Source organism: Oryx dammah, unplaced genomic scaffold (genome assembly GCF_014754425.2).
Source record: "Oryx dammah isolate SB20612 unplaced genomic scaffold, SCBI_Odam_1.1 HiC_scaffold_2, whole genome shotgun sequence".
Classification (NCBI taxonomy): Eukaryota; Metazoa; Chordata; class Mammalia; order Artiodactyla; family Bovidae; genus Oryx; species Oryx dammah.
In genome coordinates, this window is record NW_024070186.1 from 56,437,828 (window position 1) to 56,453,596 (window position 15,769).

Genomic DNA, 15,769 nt, shown 5'->3' on the forward strand with positions numbered 1-15,769 from the left:
GTGAGATGAGTGCAATTGTGTGGTAGTTTGAGCATTCTTTGGCATTGGCTTTCTTTGGGATTGGAATGAAAACTGACCTTTTGCAGTCCTGTGGCCACTGCTGAGTTTTCCAAATTTGCTGGCATGTTGAGTGCAGCACTTTCATAGCATCATCTTTCAGGATTTGAAATAGCTCAACTGAAATTCCATTACCTCCACTAGCTTTATTCTTAGTGATGCTTTCTAAGGCCCACTTTACTTCACATTCCAGGATATCCGGCTTTAGGTGAGTGACCACACCATTGTGATTATCTGGGTATGAAAATTTTTTTTTAAATTTATTTATTCTACTTGTAGGCTAATTATTTTACAATATTATAGTGGTTTTTCACCATACATTGACATGAATCAGTCATGGGTGTACATGTGTTCCCCATCCTGGACCCCTCTCCCTTCCCATCCCATCTCTCTGGGTCATCCCAGTGTACCAGCCCTGAGCACCCTATCTCATGTATCAAACCTGGACTGGTGTTCTGTTTCACATATGATAGTATACATGTTTCATTGCTATTCTCTCTGATCATCCCATCCTCACCGTCTCCCAGAGTCCAACAGACTGTTCTATACCTCTGTGTCTCTTTTGCTGTCTCGCATATAGGGTTATTGTTAACATCTTTCTAAATTCCATATATATGCATTAGTATACTGTATTGGTGTTTTTCTTTCTGGCCTACTGCACACTGTATAATAGGCTCCAGTTTCATCCACCTCATTAGAACTGATTCAAATGTATACTTTTTAATGGCTGAGTAATACTCCATTGTATATATGCACCACAGCTTTCTTATTTATTCATCTGCTGATGGATATCTATGTTGTTTCCATGTCCTGGCTATTATAAACAGTGCAGCGATGAACAATGGGGCATACATGTCTCTTTCAATTCTGGTTTACTCAGTGTGTATGCCCAGCAGTGGGATTGTTGGGTCATATGGCAGTTCTATTTCCTGTTTTTTAAGGAATTTCCACACTGTTCTCCATAGTGGCTGTACTAGTTTGCATTTCCACCAACAGTGTAAAAGCTTTCCCTTTTTTCCACACCCTTTCGTGCATTTATTGCTTGTAGATTTTTGGATAGCAGCCATTCTGACTGGCATGAGATGGTACCTCATTGTGGTTTTGATTTGCATTTCTCTGATAATGAGTGATACTGAGCATCTTTTCATGTGTTTGTTAGCCATCTTTATGTCTTCTTTGGAGAAATGTTTGTTTATTTCAGTTTTGTACAGTTCTTCTTATCACATTCACTGTTACTTATGTATTGACTTATCTAAAAGTTTCATTCAAGTTATTCCATAAGGTGGCACAGAAAAAACCACAAGGTAAGAATTACTATAATAAAAATTTTTAATTATCTTCTTGAAATTCAACGAAATATTTTTATCATATTAGAGGAAATTATCACACAAATACACAGAAACCTACAGCAGATTGGGTGGAAATTATTTCAATTTATTGTTGCAGCCAGTCTCATCCATATGACCCCAAATAACAGAATTTACAAATTACACATTACTTTATAGAAACTAAGATAAATGAGACAAACCAACATTTTCACTTATAGATAATTTTGCCTTATTTGTATATATCAATTCACAGAGGCTTTATCTGTACTATGCTGTATGTTGTCATTTGAAGGCAAATTAGTTAAAGGTTTCTTTTCCATAATCTATTAAATCATGAAATTGATCATTATAATGATAATGCAATTTGGAAGATTTAGTGTTTCCAAAAACTATATTTTACACATTGTGCTTATTACTATTTTTGCTCTTTACTATTTTTGCTCATAGTAACCTTTGAATAGGTTTATGTTTTTAATCTGCATTTTAAGGATGAGAGAAGTAGGATACAGATGCTTTGCTTTTTGCTATAGAAGATGCTTTGCTCTTTGCTATAGAAGTACCATATGAATAGCCAATATTTGGGTCCTGGCTATTTAATAATACTATCTTGCACTGTAACATACACCAAGACACATTGTAAACCAATTTGGAAATATGTTTGTCAATTCACTATCATGAAGAATTGAAAGCACATATTCAACAGAGTGAGATGCGCATATTCAGAAATTTTCTTATAATTGGGCTTCCTGAGTAGCTCAAATGTTAAAGAATCTGCCTGCAATGTGGGAGGCCTGGGTTTGACCCCTTGGTTGGGAAGATCCCCAGGAGAAAGGAAAGGCTACCCACACCAGTTCTGGCCTGGAGAATTCCATAGAATGTATAGTCCATGGGGTGGCAAAGAGTCGGACACAACTGAGCAACTTTAACTTTTCACTTTCATGCATTGGAGAAGGAAATGGCAACCCACTTTAGTGTTCTTGCCTGGAGAATCCCAGGGACAACCTGGTGGGCTGCTGTCTATGGGGTCGCATAGAGTTGGATACAACTTAGGCGACTTGGCAGCAGCAGCAGCAGGGTTTGAGAGAATTGTTTAGGACTTTGAATAAAATGATGATGTTAATATGTTATAAATACATTTTTGAAACACAAAATTGTACAATTTTATAATGGACAGTTTATTGTACATAAATTAAACGTGACTCACAGGTGGGGATCTCTAATATTTCTCCTCAATGTAGCTCAGAGCCGAGGCTGGTTATTCAAGGTATCATGTATCCTGGCAATAGATGAGTGTAGACCCTGAAAAAATGCCAGCTTATTCAAGAGAAAAGAGAATGAAAGAAATGTCTAGAATCAAATGAGTGTAAATAGAATGAAAAAGTGGAGTTAAGTCTAACTGGTAAGCAAGGTGATACTTCAGTGCAATTAGCAGCAAAGAATAATCACACAAATAAGAACATCTGATTGACTGTGTATTGATGCAAAAACAACAAAAAAATACAATTTGAGTGACTCCCCCTAAAAAGGGTGTATAAGGTTATTCTGGGTTAGTTATACTGTGAACATTTTGTTGTTGTCGTTCTTTAACTGAATCTTGACAGAGGTATAGGATATACTGAGGAAGGGTACATTCCAGACAGATGAAAACAAGATTATAAACCTGAAGGCATTATACAATGCAGTATGTTCTGGAAGTGGATGGAGCCAAATACTATTCTATTTTAAGAAATGAGAAAGAAAACAATGGGGTAAAGATTTCAAAGGTAAGACGAAGTTAATCATAAGCAATATTTTATTCCATTTCTAGTATAAGATCTATTTTTGTACTTAACAGAGACCACTGAATGATTTTAAGCATGGAAATAAAATAATTCAATTTGCATTTTACAGTACCTAGTTTGCAGTTGGGAAGAGACATTTGATGGGGGATTCCTGCCCATGTGACTTTACATAACACTATACACTGTGATTCTAGATAATAATGTCCAAGACACTGTGAGATCAGAAAGTTTCCCAGGTGGTGAGGTAGTAAAGAATCTACCTGCCAATGCAGGAGAAGAAAAAGATGTAAGTTCGATTCCTGGATCAGGAAAATCCACTGGAGTAGGAAATGGCAACCCAATCCAGTATTCTTGCCTGGAAAAATGCAGGGACAGAGTAGCCCAGCAAGCTACAGTCCATGGAGTCACAAAAGAGTTGGACATGACTTAATGTCTGAGAATGATATTAAAACAAGAACTGAATTGGAAATGAGTAGGTAGGTTAAAAACAAGTCTCAGAAAACAGGTTTACATACTCTAACTCATTATATTATCCTAGCCTTTCTTTCCTTTTCAAAATTATATTACAATTCCAGACACCATATATACATCATAAAATGAGGAAGATAACTATATAGAGAGCCTTTTATACTTAATAATCATGTATTATATGATTTGCAACAATTTGCTTTATATTTTAATTTTTTTTTTAATTTTATAAAGCTCTATTTTGTACTATGTCTTCTGATCCTAATGGCAATTAGGTAATCAGAATACCCCTTTGGGGGGAATTAGTTTTAGGTGAAGTAATTGAAATCTCAGGGGCCCCAGGGAGGTGATTAAGATTTTTATTCTGCAACACAATGCTTGAAGAATATATAAGAACAATAAGGCTACAGACATTACTCATATAGACTTCCAATTTATTCGAGTTTAAGAGAAAAAAGAATGTAAAGCAAAAACTATATTAAGTATTCATCTTATCATGAATTTCCCAGCACACGCTCCTTTTAATTTAATGATTCTTTAAAAATGGACATTTAAAGCAGGAAACACAAAACATATGCTGTAAGAAGTACTATGGAGGAGTTATATATGTGGGTGGACATGAATCATGCTCACCTAATAGAATAGCTCTTGCTAAGCCTTTGAAATACTCTGTGCAATTAGTTTATTTGAGACATTTGCAAAATTATTATTTGCCTTGCTTTTGTGTCTCCATTTCTTCTTGTGTCTTCCAACTTATGACCTGATATTAAAGATATCTTGATATCTATTTAATCTTAGAAAAATATGAATTTAAATTTAGAATCGGTCTTCAGTATAGCCCATTTTTTCTTCCAATGTATCCCAACCTGTTAATTTAAGATGATATTGAAAAAGGACTAGAATTAACTTTAGGTTTCCCCCGTTTCTGGATGCCACCTTTAATAAGCTTGGAAAAAGCACTTGAATGTTTTGAGTTTGATTATTCTTTTCTATAATTTTGAGAATAGAGTATCTGTTTTGAATACCTGTCTGGGATATTAAAAATCAGATGAGATAATGAATTCATAATTAATGGAACATATATTGAAAGCAATATGGTATAATGGTAAAGAATGCAGGCTGAAGAACTAAATTCTGTGTTAAAATACTGATTTTGCTACTTTTCACCTGTGTATGCTCAAGTAACTTAGCCTCTTTCTACCTCAGATTCTTTGTGTCTAATCTAAGTATGATAATAATAGTTCTGACCTGATTGTGGGAATAAAATGTAATAATCTATCCAACGCCCAAAGAAATAGAGTAAGAATTATTCAAATGGTGGTGGTGGTGGTGGTGGTGATGATGATGATGGTGATGGGAACAACGTGCCAGACACCACGTACAGTGGTGAAAAATTCACAATCATCTTTTTTTTTTTTTTTTTTCAGAAGGAAACCTAGAGAAATAAAAAGGCTTAAGAAGTTTAACATTATAGTGCAAACATTCTATTAATAAAAACCTATGATATTTCTGAAATTTAATTCATAAAACCTACTAATAAATTTAAGCTTCCTTGAATGATTTGCATACTAAATCAAAACGTGAGCATGTTGAGCTACTTTTCGGTGCTTTGTTTTGACAGAATCCCTAGGAGAATATGGGATGTAATGCAAAGTTACAGGGTCTATCTCATGCAGCTTTGTGTTGAGATCTCCTCATCTGTAAAATGAACTTGCTGAATATCATGTTTTCTTCAGTTTATTACAGGCTGATATTTAATGCTCTAGTGATTCCTTTATGTATAAGCCTACAGCTGAAAATATGATCTTGGTGATTTTCTTAAAATGTAACAGTGGGTACCAATTAATGATTTAACTTCTGAAATGCTGAAAATTAGCATATATATTTAAAGATATTCGTATAACAACAAAATAAAAAGAGAAGTTCAGCTAGCATTTGCTACTAGTGAGAACTTGATTCCTTAGTCATGGGTTGACTTGTTTGCTGGGAGAGTCCACATTCTTCTTCTGTTGCATATATTATTAGTACCCATTTCACTCAAAAATGTTTCAGCTCACATGTAAAATATATAGTCACCTAATATATGATTTGAATGTAATTTATGAAGAAATATGTTAAGTCAAAGTTAGTACCTGTGTCTTGATGTGCATTTTTAGAGCTAAAAATCAAATTCTATGAAATTGGGCCAAGTAACGGTGAATGCAGTTTATTCTATAAAATGAAAGTGAGTGTAATTTTCAGGGAAAAGGAGATATACAATTTTTTAACAGTGCCTAGGATACAGTATGGAGAAGGCAGTGGCACCCAACTCCAGTACTCTTGCCTGGAAAATCCCATGGGCGGAGGGGCCTGGTGGGCTGCAGTCCATGGGGTCTCTAACAGTCAGACACGACTGAGCGACTTCACTTTCACTTTTCACTTTCATGTATTGGAGAAGGAAATGGAAACCCACTCCAGTGTTCTTGCCTGGAGATTCCCAGGGATGGGGGAGTCTGGGGGCTTCTGTCTATGGGGTTGCACAGAGTCGGACACTACTGAAGCAACTTAGCAGCAGCAGCAGCAGGCTACAGTAAGCATTATTCAAATGTTTTATGATACTGATAATGTGCCAGGAACTAGGATACAGTGGTTAAGAATTCACAGTCATTGATTTAATTCTTGGAATACTGAACGCTGATGTATATTTTGAAAAAGATACTCATAGAACAGAAATAAAGAGAATTCCTGCTAAACTGAACTTATTGGATATTTTGTATGGTAATCATAATTCAGCAAGACTTTACCTCTCATAGTGGTGCATGGGTCTTGAAGTCAAACATTTATGTTTGAACTTTGGCTCATGTTCAAGACCTTAGTTTGTATTTTTAAATTTTACATATTGTTCAAATTAACTAACCTCTTGAATCTCAACTTGATAACTGTAAAACAGAGATAATACAAGTCACCTTAAGAGATTTTCATGAAAGTAAAATGGCATAATGCAAGTGCCTAGATGACTGACATAAAGTTTGAGAAACTGTTAGCAACTGTGTCTACCAATTCTGTGTTGATGACAGTGTCATTATTTATAGTAAATTCATGATGTCCAAAAGAAGTATCTTTGAAAAAATTATGTAAAATCAAAATGAGCATATATTTCTTTTAAAATAATTATTATTGAAGTAGTTAGTAACATGTTTGATTAAAAAAAAATTTTTCCCAAGGACCATTATTGAATGCTTATAGTATATTAAAACATAAAAAGGAATGTATGACAAAACAATGTTTAACACAGCATTATAAAAAATCCTTTATAGATTATATTGTAAAGATAAAAGAAAAAAAATATATCTTCTTGGATATATGTGACTCCCAGCTTGAATTTTTAGAAATTCTACTCCAATTTGTAAAACAACAACAAGAATGACAAAGAAAAGGCACACACTGAGACATAATGACCACAACATTCTCAAAGCTGTGCAGTGCTCCAGTGGCTTATATTCTCACAGTTCAAAACACATTTCCAAAAACTTCCTTGGACCCTCATGAAAAACCCTGTGAATAAGGCAAACTATGTCACTCAACCCATATTCCTACATTTTCTCCAAATAGATAATTGACAATTAGCATCACTTCAATATCAGAAACATAAACATGTAGAGCTACTTTGTGATGTGTCTAAAGAATGGTTTAATTATGATATAGTGGGTCAAAGATTGAATTTTCCTTTTTCTACAGAAAAGCAGTGTTCACTGCCAAATAATGTAGAGAGTATAATTTGGCTTCAGCATCTATCAATATGAATAAAACATAATTATCTCTCAAATCTTGCAAAATTCAATAACATGCTTAGAAATTTTCACATAATAGTCTGCAGATAATAAATGCCTCTATATCCTAGCACCTTTCTTCTCTTCTAAAATCACTAAGAGATGTCAGTTCTACAGTAGAAATGATTTCATGATCAGAAAATTAGAATTAACATTCTGCCATGGACTGTCAGAAGATGTTACTGAGTTTTTGTTGCAAATAAAATTCAAAAAATTGTACCTTAAGTGTTTCTAACATTATTATTAGTAGTAAATATAGTATTATCAGCAAAATAATAATCAGTTCAGTTCAGTTCAGTTCAGTCGTTCACTTGTGTCTGACTCTTTGCGACCCCATGAATCGCAGCACACCAGGTCTCCCTGTCCATCACCAACTCCCGGAGTTCACTCAAACTCACGTCCATCGAATCGGTGATGCCATCCAGCCATCTCATCCTCTGTCGTCCCCTTCTCCTACCCCCAATCCCTCCCAGCATCAGAGAAATGACTGTTAGACACAAATAGCAATAACCATGAATGATGACTAGATCTTATATAGTGCTTTTTTGTGTCTAACATTAGTCATTTCTATCTTCATCATAACCCTATGTTATTATCCTATTTTAGATATGAAAAAAGTATGGGGCTTGACTTGCCCCAAAGCAAAGCTCTATTTACTGATGAAGCTGATATTTGAACCCAAGAAATTTTCACTTCCAGTCTATTATTCTATAGATTATTTGTAATTTATGGAAGATGGTAATAGGGTTATCTCTGATATTTTTTAGAAAAAATAATGACTTTTATTATTGCTTGACTAAGCAGATGGAAATGCTTGCCTTTTAAACATTTTTTTAAGCAGACACAATATGAAATAAACAAAAAGGTTAAATAACATTCATATGAACTTCTTTTTTCTTGTTGTTTCCTATTTCCATGTAGCAAAATGTTAGTATTTTATTTCTTGAAGAAAAGAAACGTTAAAATTGACAAATATTTTGGGATATATAATTGTGTGCCTTTTGTGTGTCTTAATTATGTAATGAAAATTTGCTGTTGTGCATGTTCTACTTTATACCAACATTTTAAAAAGCCAGTAGATGTAAATAATGAAATAATATTGAGGAGCTCTGCATTTCTGGAGAGGACATACAAATAAAATAACCAAAACAGTAATTCCAAATTATATGAAGTATAGCATTTTCCAAATTCTTCATATTCTATAATGTAACTATTTGCATTCTCAAAATAAGGAGAATCCATTTTTCTTGAACATATTAGTAGATCGGGCAACTGAAAAGAAAAATTCAACAGACCTTAAGGATTTTTCTCTCTCTAGTCATTTTTGCAGTGATGGTTCTAGCTTGCAGCAGAAGGTAATAATATCTTTTGAATTATTAATCCATTAATTCACTTGACCTGCCTCTTGAGAAATCTGTATGCAGGTCAGGAAACAACAGTTAGAACTGGACATGGAACAACAGACTGGTTCCAAATAGGAAAAGGAGTACATCAAGGCTGTATATTGTCACCCTGCTTATTTAACTTATATACAGAGTACATCATGAGAAATGCTGGGCTGGATGAAGCAAAAGCTAGAATCAAGATTGCCAGGAGAAACAGCAATAACTTCAGATATGCAGATGACAGCACCCTTATGGCAGAGAGTGAAGAAGAACTAAAGAGCCTCTTTATGAAAGTAAAAGAGGAGAGTGAAAAAGTTGGCTTAAAACTCAACACTCAGAAAGTTAAGATCATGGCATTTGGTCCCATCACTTCATGGCAAATAGATGGGGAAATAGTGGAAACAGTGGCAGATTTTATTTTGGGGTGCTCCAAAATCATTGTAGATGGTGACTGCAGCCATGAAATTAAAAGACGCTTACTCCTTGGAAGGAAAGTTATGACCAACCTAGAAAAGCATACTAAAAAGCAGAGACATTACTTTGCCAACAAAGGTACATCTAGTTAAGGCTGTGGTTTTTCCAGTAGTCATGTATGGATGTGAGAGTTGGACTATAAAGAAAACTGAGCATCAAAGAAAATGTGCTTTTGAATTGTGGTGTTGGAGAAGACTCTTGAGAGCCCCTTGGATGCAAGGAGATCCAACCAGTCCATCCAAAAGGAGATCAGTACTGAATGTTCATTGGAAGGACTGATATTGAAGCTGAAACTCCAATACTTTGGATACCTGATGTGAAGAGCTGACTCATTTGAAAAGACCTTGATGCTGGGAAAGATTGAAGGCAAGAGGAGCAGCAGATGACAGAGGATAAGATGGTTGGATGGCATTACTGACTCAATGAACATGAGTTTGGGTAAATTCTGTGAGTCAGTGATGGACAGGGAGGCCTGGCCTGCTTCAGTCCATGGGGTCGCAGAGAGTCAGACATGATTGAGCAACTGAACTGAACTGAACTGAGTTCACTTTTATCATTGATGAAAACTTCAAGGCATATCTTATTATAAGATTAATTATGAGGAGATATAAATTGCTACTTTGAGTTGCACTTCATATTTTATATTATAACAAATATAGCATTAACATTAACAAATATGGCATCATAGATTTTTAAATTTTTTAATTAAAGGTCTTGACAAGTTTCCATGTTCTTATTATAAAAGTACAATACAGGCTTTTTTGAGAAAAACAAAAGTATACAGAAGCAGAAATTTTAAAATATGTTCTAACCAATTGGCTATTATCATATATACATGATAAGATAATGAACTTTGCTGATTTTTTCTTTTTTCTAATTATGTATTCTAATATTTTCTAAAATGTTCATTTTATATTTTGAATATCAATATAAAACCTATACTTGTAGAAATATGTTTAAGTTTTTATTCTTATGCAACTTTCATTTTTCCTTAATTTTATAGTATCTTTCCCATAAGCTCTTCAAGCTCATAGAGGTAGAGATAAAATGTTTAGTGTTAAAATTCACAAAGGAAACCATAAAACCCCTAGCTAACTTGTAATTTGATTTTGATAATTAAGCTGTGCTAGAGCTCTACATGGAGTGAATTTTGAGACTGTAAATTTTCTTTTGGTGATAGCCCATAAGAGAATTATGTGGAATGAAACACGAAGGAGGAAGGATCACAAGGATGAGACCTAAGGGCTCCAAAGGCCAGAGAACTGTGTGCCAACTTTGAGAAAAACAGAACTTGAGAGACTTTAAAGATTCTAGCAGGAAGCCTTTTGTTTTCACCTTTGGCAGACCTTATGGTTCCATTTTAACTTCACGAACTGAAAAAGAATAGCATAGGTAGGCAGTCCAATCTCTATAAGAAAAAAAAAAGATTTCAGAAAGTAACATCAAGTTAGCAACATGATCATACTTAAAATTAACAATACTTACTTACTACCACCAAATATTGCTTCAGTATTCAACTTTTCAGTTGGATGATATTGTCTTTGAATCATAATCCAAATAGGATCTTCATATTAGGTGCTTTGTCTCTTAAAGTCTCTTTTATCTGTAACCAACCTCTACTTCTGTCTCTCATCTCGCCCTCCTCTTACAATTTATTTGTTGAGGATACAGATACGTGTCGTAAGAGTTTCCCACTGTCTGCATAATGCTGATTTCATCCCCATAGTATGATTTAACATACCTCTCTGCCTTCTTTACATCTTGTAAATTCTAGTTATTTCTAGAAGACTTTTCCCTTTTGGACTATTACAGCATAAAGTCAGCAGTGTTCTTCCACAAAGAAATTCATAAAGCATAACTGTCTTTTGTTTTGTCATAATAATAACCATTGTTGATCAATTAGTACTCAGTATAGAAAAATAATGATATTTTAATTCTATAATTCTTTAAAATATATAGATAGAATATTCTTATAAAAATTCATCTAGTTTGCTGTATTTCTTGAATACAGACACACACACAGTTCTTTCTCATCACTTTTACCTTTTTAGACATTTTGGGGCTTTATTTCAGTTTTATTTTCTAAATCCCATATTATGTTTTAGATTGGATATATTCTCTTTTGGCAATCTTTGTCATTTAGCCTTCATTTCATATATTATAGTTGTTTATTCTCATTTCTTTGATTAATTCATTCAGTTCTTATTTTATATTCTCCTTTATTTGTCCATTTGTGATCAGATTCTTTATATTTCTGATTTTTTGTGTTACTTCAATTCTTCAAATGCTGTTGAGTTACATTTAATTCATGTCAGAATGCTATCTTACACTTTTGTTAGCTTAGTTTAGAGAAATTTTTTACTTAAAAATATTATGTTTATGTTTTCTTTTATTCTTATGGTAAATTTGATGGATTCAGCATTCATAGTTTATTGATGTTTTATCATTGAGTTTTTCTGGAACTAACGAAAGAAAACTTCTGTAAAGGTGACCTTTGGTGGCTCCCGGAAATGGCAACCCACTCCAGTACTCTTACCTGGAAAATCCCATGGACGGAAGAGTGTGGTAGGCTACAGTCCATGGGGTCACAGAGTCAGACACGACTGACTGAGCAACTTCATTTTCACTTTCATTTCTTAATGAAGGAACATCAACCATTCCTGTTTCTATAGTGATTTTTTCAACAAATGGAAATTGATGGAATCTCTTCTGTTCTAACACATTTTGATACTTTACTATTTTCTAATTTCAGTAAAGTTTGATTTTCAGCCATCTCTTTATATCTCTTCACAATTAAGCCTCCAAAGAGTCCCTTCCCAAAGATCCTTCATTGCCTTCAGAGTTGTGGCTTGTGTGACAGCGCCATCTTTGTTATAACATAATTGAAAGTCCCTATTAAATGTTTAATAATTTAATTTAATTCCCTATTAAATGTTCTTTGTGTTTTCTTACCATGGTTAGGACCCTCCGTTTCTGAATGTGAATATTAGATGTTACAGAGGAGCCTGGTGGGCTGCAGTCCATAGGGTCACAGAGAGTTGTCATGACTGAGTGTGTGTGTGTGTGCACTCATACACACACACACACACACACACACACACAGAGGTTATCTGTGGCCATCTCTACTAAACCCTATAGTACTCTCCTATGATGATCACAACTGCCTGTGACCCTCCATTCAGGTTTGGGCTCCACTTAAGTACAGGCATTAAACACACTCTGTGGACTTGGGTGGTTCTGTACCATTTAAGTAAATTTAAGGCATATAGTAGTCTCTGTGGATGCTATTCTGTTAATATTAACTATGCAAGATTTTCTTATCTAACGTTATTTATCTTCAATTTTTCCCCTGGATAGTGTGCAGAAATTTAAATTCAAAAATCTTCCATTATCTTTAAGGTACTTGGAAATTCTATAATAATATTATGAATGAAACAAAGGTGCCAGATTTTAGAAAGAATTCCAAATCATGAAGTCCTCCAGAAAAGGAAGATAATTGCATTTTACAAAGCAAAGTGTTTATTGTTAGAATATTTCTTTATCTCATTAAGAGAACTTTGAATAGGCAGAATATCAAAATGAGAGTGTTCTAAGAGGTATAAGCAATACTGCACTGGAATCTAAGCATGATGAAAATAAAGAAGATAAAGGAGAACTAGGAATACTTTATCAAATATCAGAGCTTGCATAAGTTAAACTGCCTAGTTTGTTTAAAATATTAAAATATGTCATTGAGAATAGTAGTATATTAGGATTTTAAAAATTGGATAAAGTCTTGAATTAGCTTATAACAATCTTTCTATAATTCTTCTTAATTATTATTTATAATAATTATAAATTATTATAATTCAGAAAGCTTTCCAACAACTGCAAAACAACAACAACAACAACAGCCCCAAAATATTCCACATTTGCCAAAGTAGCAGGTATGAAGATACACGTGGTCTTCTCAGGTGAAAGTGAAGTCGCTCAGTCGTGTCTGACTCTCTGCGCCCCCATGGACTGTAGCCTACCAGGCTTCTCCATTCATGGAATTTTCCAGGCAAGAGTACTGGAGTGGGTTGTCATTTCCTTCTCCAGGGGATCTTCCCAACTCAGGGATCAAACCCGGGTTTCCTGCTTTGCAAGCAGACGCTTTACTGTCTGAGCCACCAGGTGGGTCAGTGGTAAAAAATCCTTCTGCCAGTGCAGGAGCCGGAGGAGATACAGGTTTGATCCCTCGGTCAAAGATCCCTTGGAGGAGGAAATGACAATTCTTTTCAGTGTTCTTGCACAGAGAATGTCATGAACAGGAGGAGCCTGGCAGGCTACATTCCATGAGATTGCAGAGTCTGACATGACTGATGAACTGAACATACACATGAAGATACAATAGCTGTACTTCACAGCAAAACCAAAGAATGTGCTGGTGCTAAAGAGCTAGTGGATAGCAAGGTGGTTATACTTTCAGCACACTGGGAGTAAAAGACAGGCTCAAGAGAGTTAGAGTTGTAGCTTCAGCAACTTCCAGATTTAATACCAGGTTTAGAATTTATGACAGCAGATCTCCCCTATTTGAGTTCATTTCAGTCGCTCAGTCACATCTGACCCTTGTGACCCCATGGACTGCAACACACAAGGCTTCCCTGTCCATCACTAACCCATGGAGCTTGTTCAAACTCATGTCCGTTGAGTCAGTGATGCCATCCATCCATCTCATCCTCTGTCATCCCCTTCTCCTCTTGGCCTCCATCTTTCCTGGCATCAGGGTCTTTTCCAAAAAGTCATTTCTTCACATCAGGTGGCCAAAGTATTGTTGCTTCAGCTTTAGCATCAGCCTTTCCAATGAATATTCAGGGCTTATTTCCTTTAGGATGGATTGGTTGGATCTCCATGCGGTCCAAGGGACTCTCAAGAGTCTTCTCTAACACCACAGTTCAAAAGCATCAATTCTTTGGCACTCAGCTCTCTTTATAGTCCAACTCTCACATCCTTACATGACTACTGGAAAAATCATAGCTTTGACTAGACAGACCTTTATTGGCAATGTAATGTCTCTGCTTTTCAATTTGCTATCTAGGTTGGTCATAGCTTTTCTTCCAAGAGGCAAGCATCTCTTAATTTCATGGCTGCAGTCACCATCTGCAGTAATTCTGGAGCCCAAGAAAATAATGTCTGTCACTGTTCCCATTGTTTCCACATCCACTTGCCTTGATGAGATGGGACTGCATGCCACAATGTTAGTTTTCTGAATGTTGAGTTTTAAAAAGCCAGTGTTTTCACTCTCCTCTTTCACTGTCATCAAAGGGCTCTTTAGTTCCTCTTTGCTTCCTGCCATAAGGGTGATGCTATCTGCATATCGGGTTAGTGATATTTCTCCCGGCAATCTTCATTCCAGCTTGTGTTTCATCCATCCTAGAATTTCACATGTGCACTCTGTATGTAAGTTAAATAAGCAAGGTGATGATATACAGCCTTAACATACTCCTTTCCCAATTTGGAACCAGTCCATTGCTCCATGTCCAGTTCTAACTGTTGCTTCTTGACTTGCATACAGGTTTCTCAGGAGGAAGGTAAGATGATCTGGTATTTCCATATCTTTAAGAATTTTCCAGTTTTTTTGTGATCCACACAGTCAAAGGCTTTGGCATAGTCAATAACGTGGATGTTTTTCTGGAACTCTCTTGCTTTTTCTAAGATCCAGCAGATGTTGGCAATTTGATCTCTGGTTCCTCTGCCTTTTCTAAATCCATCTTGAACATGTGGAAGTTCTCAGTTCATGTATTTTTGAAGTCTTAATGGAGAATTTTGAGCATTACTTTGCTAGCATGTGAGATGAGTGTGAGACAAATAGCCTCCCCTATGTAGATATGTAGATACTAGTTTTTAAGAGATAGAAAACCACCTGCTAAACCTAGAAGATTTATGTGGGCAATAGAAAAATAAAACAAAAACAGTCTCAATAATTGGAAAATTACAAGAAAAATAAGAGGAGTGAATTTGAAAACTTCAAAGCTGAACTGGATGCAGAACACACCCAAAAGGTCCAGGAAGTGGAGTATTTCCAGAAAATGAGGCTGAAGAAGAAGTAGAGGTATTTTTGAAGAGCCCTTCCAGCAGGATTTGGAATAGTACCTTTCCACAGCTTGCCTTGCAGAAAGCTGAGAGGTGAGGCAGAGGAGGACAAGACACCCTGGCAGCAAGGAGTTTCCCTGTGTGTGCAGAGATATTATAATGCCATGTTCCCTAGAATGGAATAAAGTCCTCATAAGTCCTGTTGTTGTTGGACCTTCAAAATCAAAGTGGATGCACCATGCCCTCTTTGTCTTGACCCTGTTTTTTGCCTCATTCTATAGCTATAGGCTTTAATCTCAGATATTTAAAAGACACAGAATATCTTTTTAAATGAGTAAAAAATACAAATAAATATGCCCATAATCCTACAGCACATAACAACCTCAATTATTATTTTAGTGTAGTTTTTACCA

General features: G+C 35.3%; 1 pseudogene; it reads left to right on the forward strand.

Moving 5' to 3' along the window:
* Positions 1-3,061: 3,061 nt before the first annotated feature.
* LOC120881654 lies at positions 3,062-15,446 on the forward strand (annotated as a pseudogene).
* The last annotated feature ends 323 nt before the right edge of the window (positions 15,447-15,769 follow it).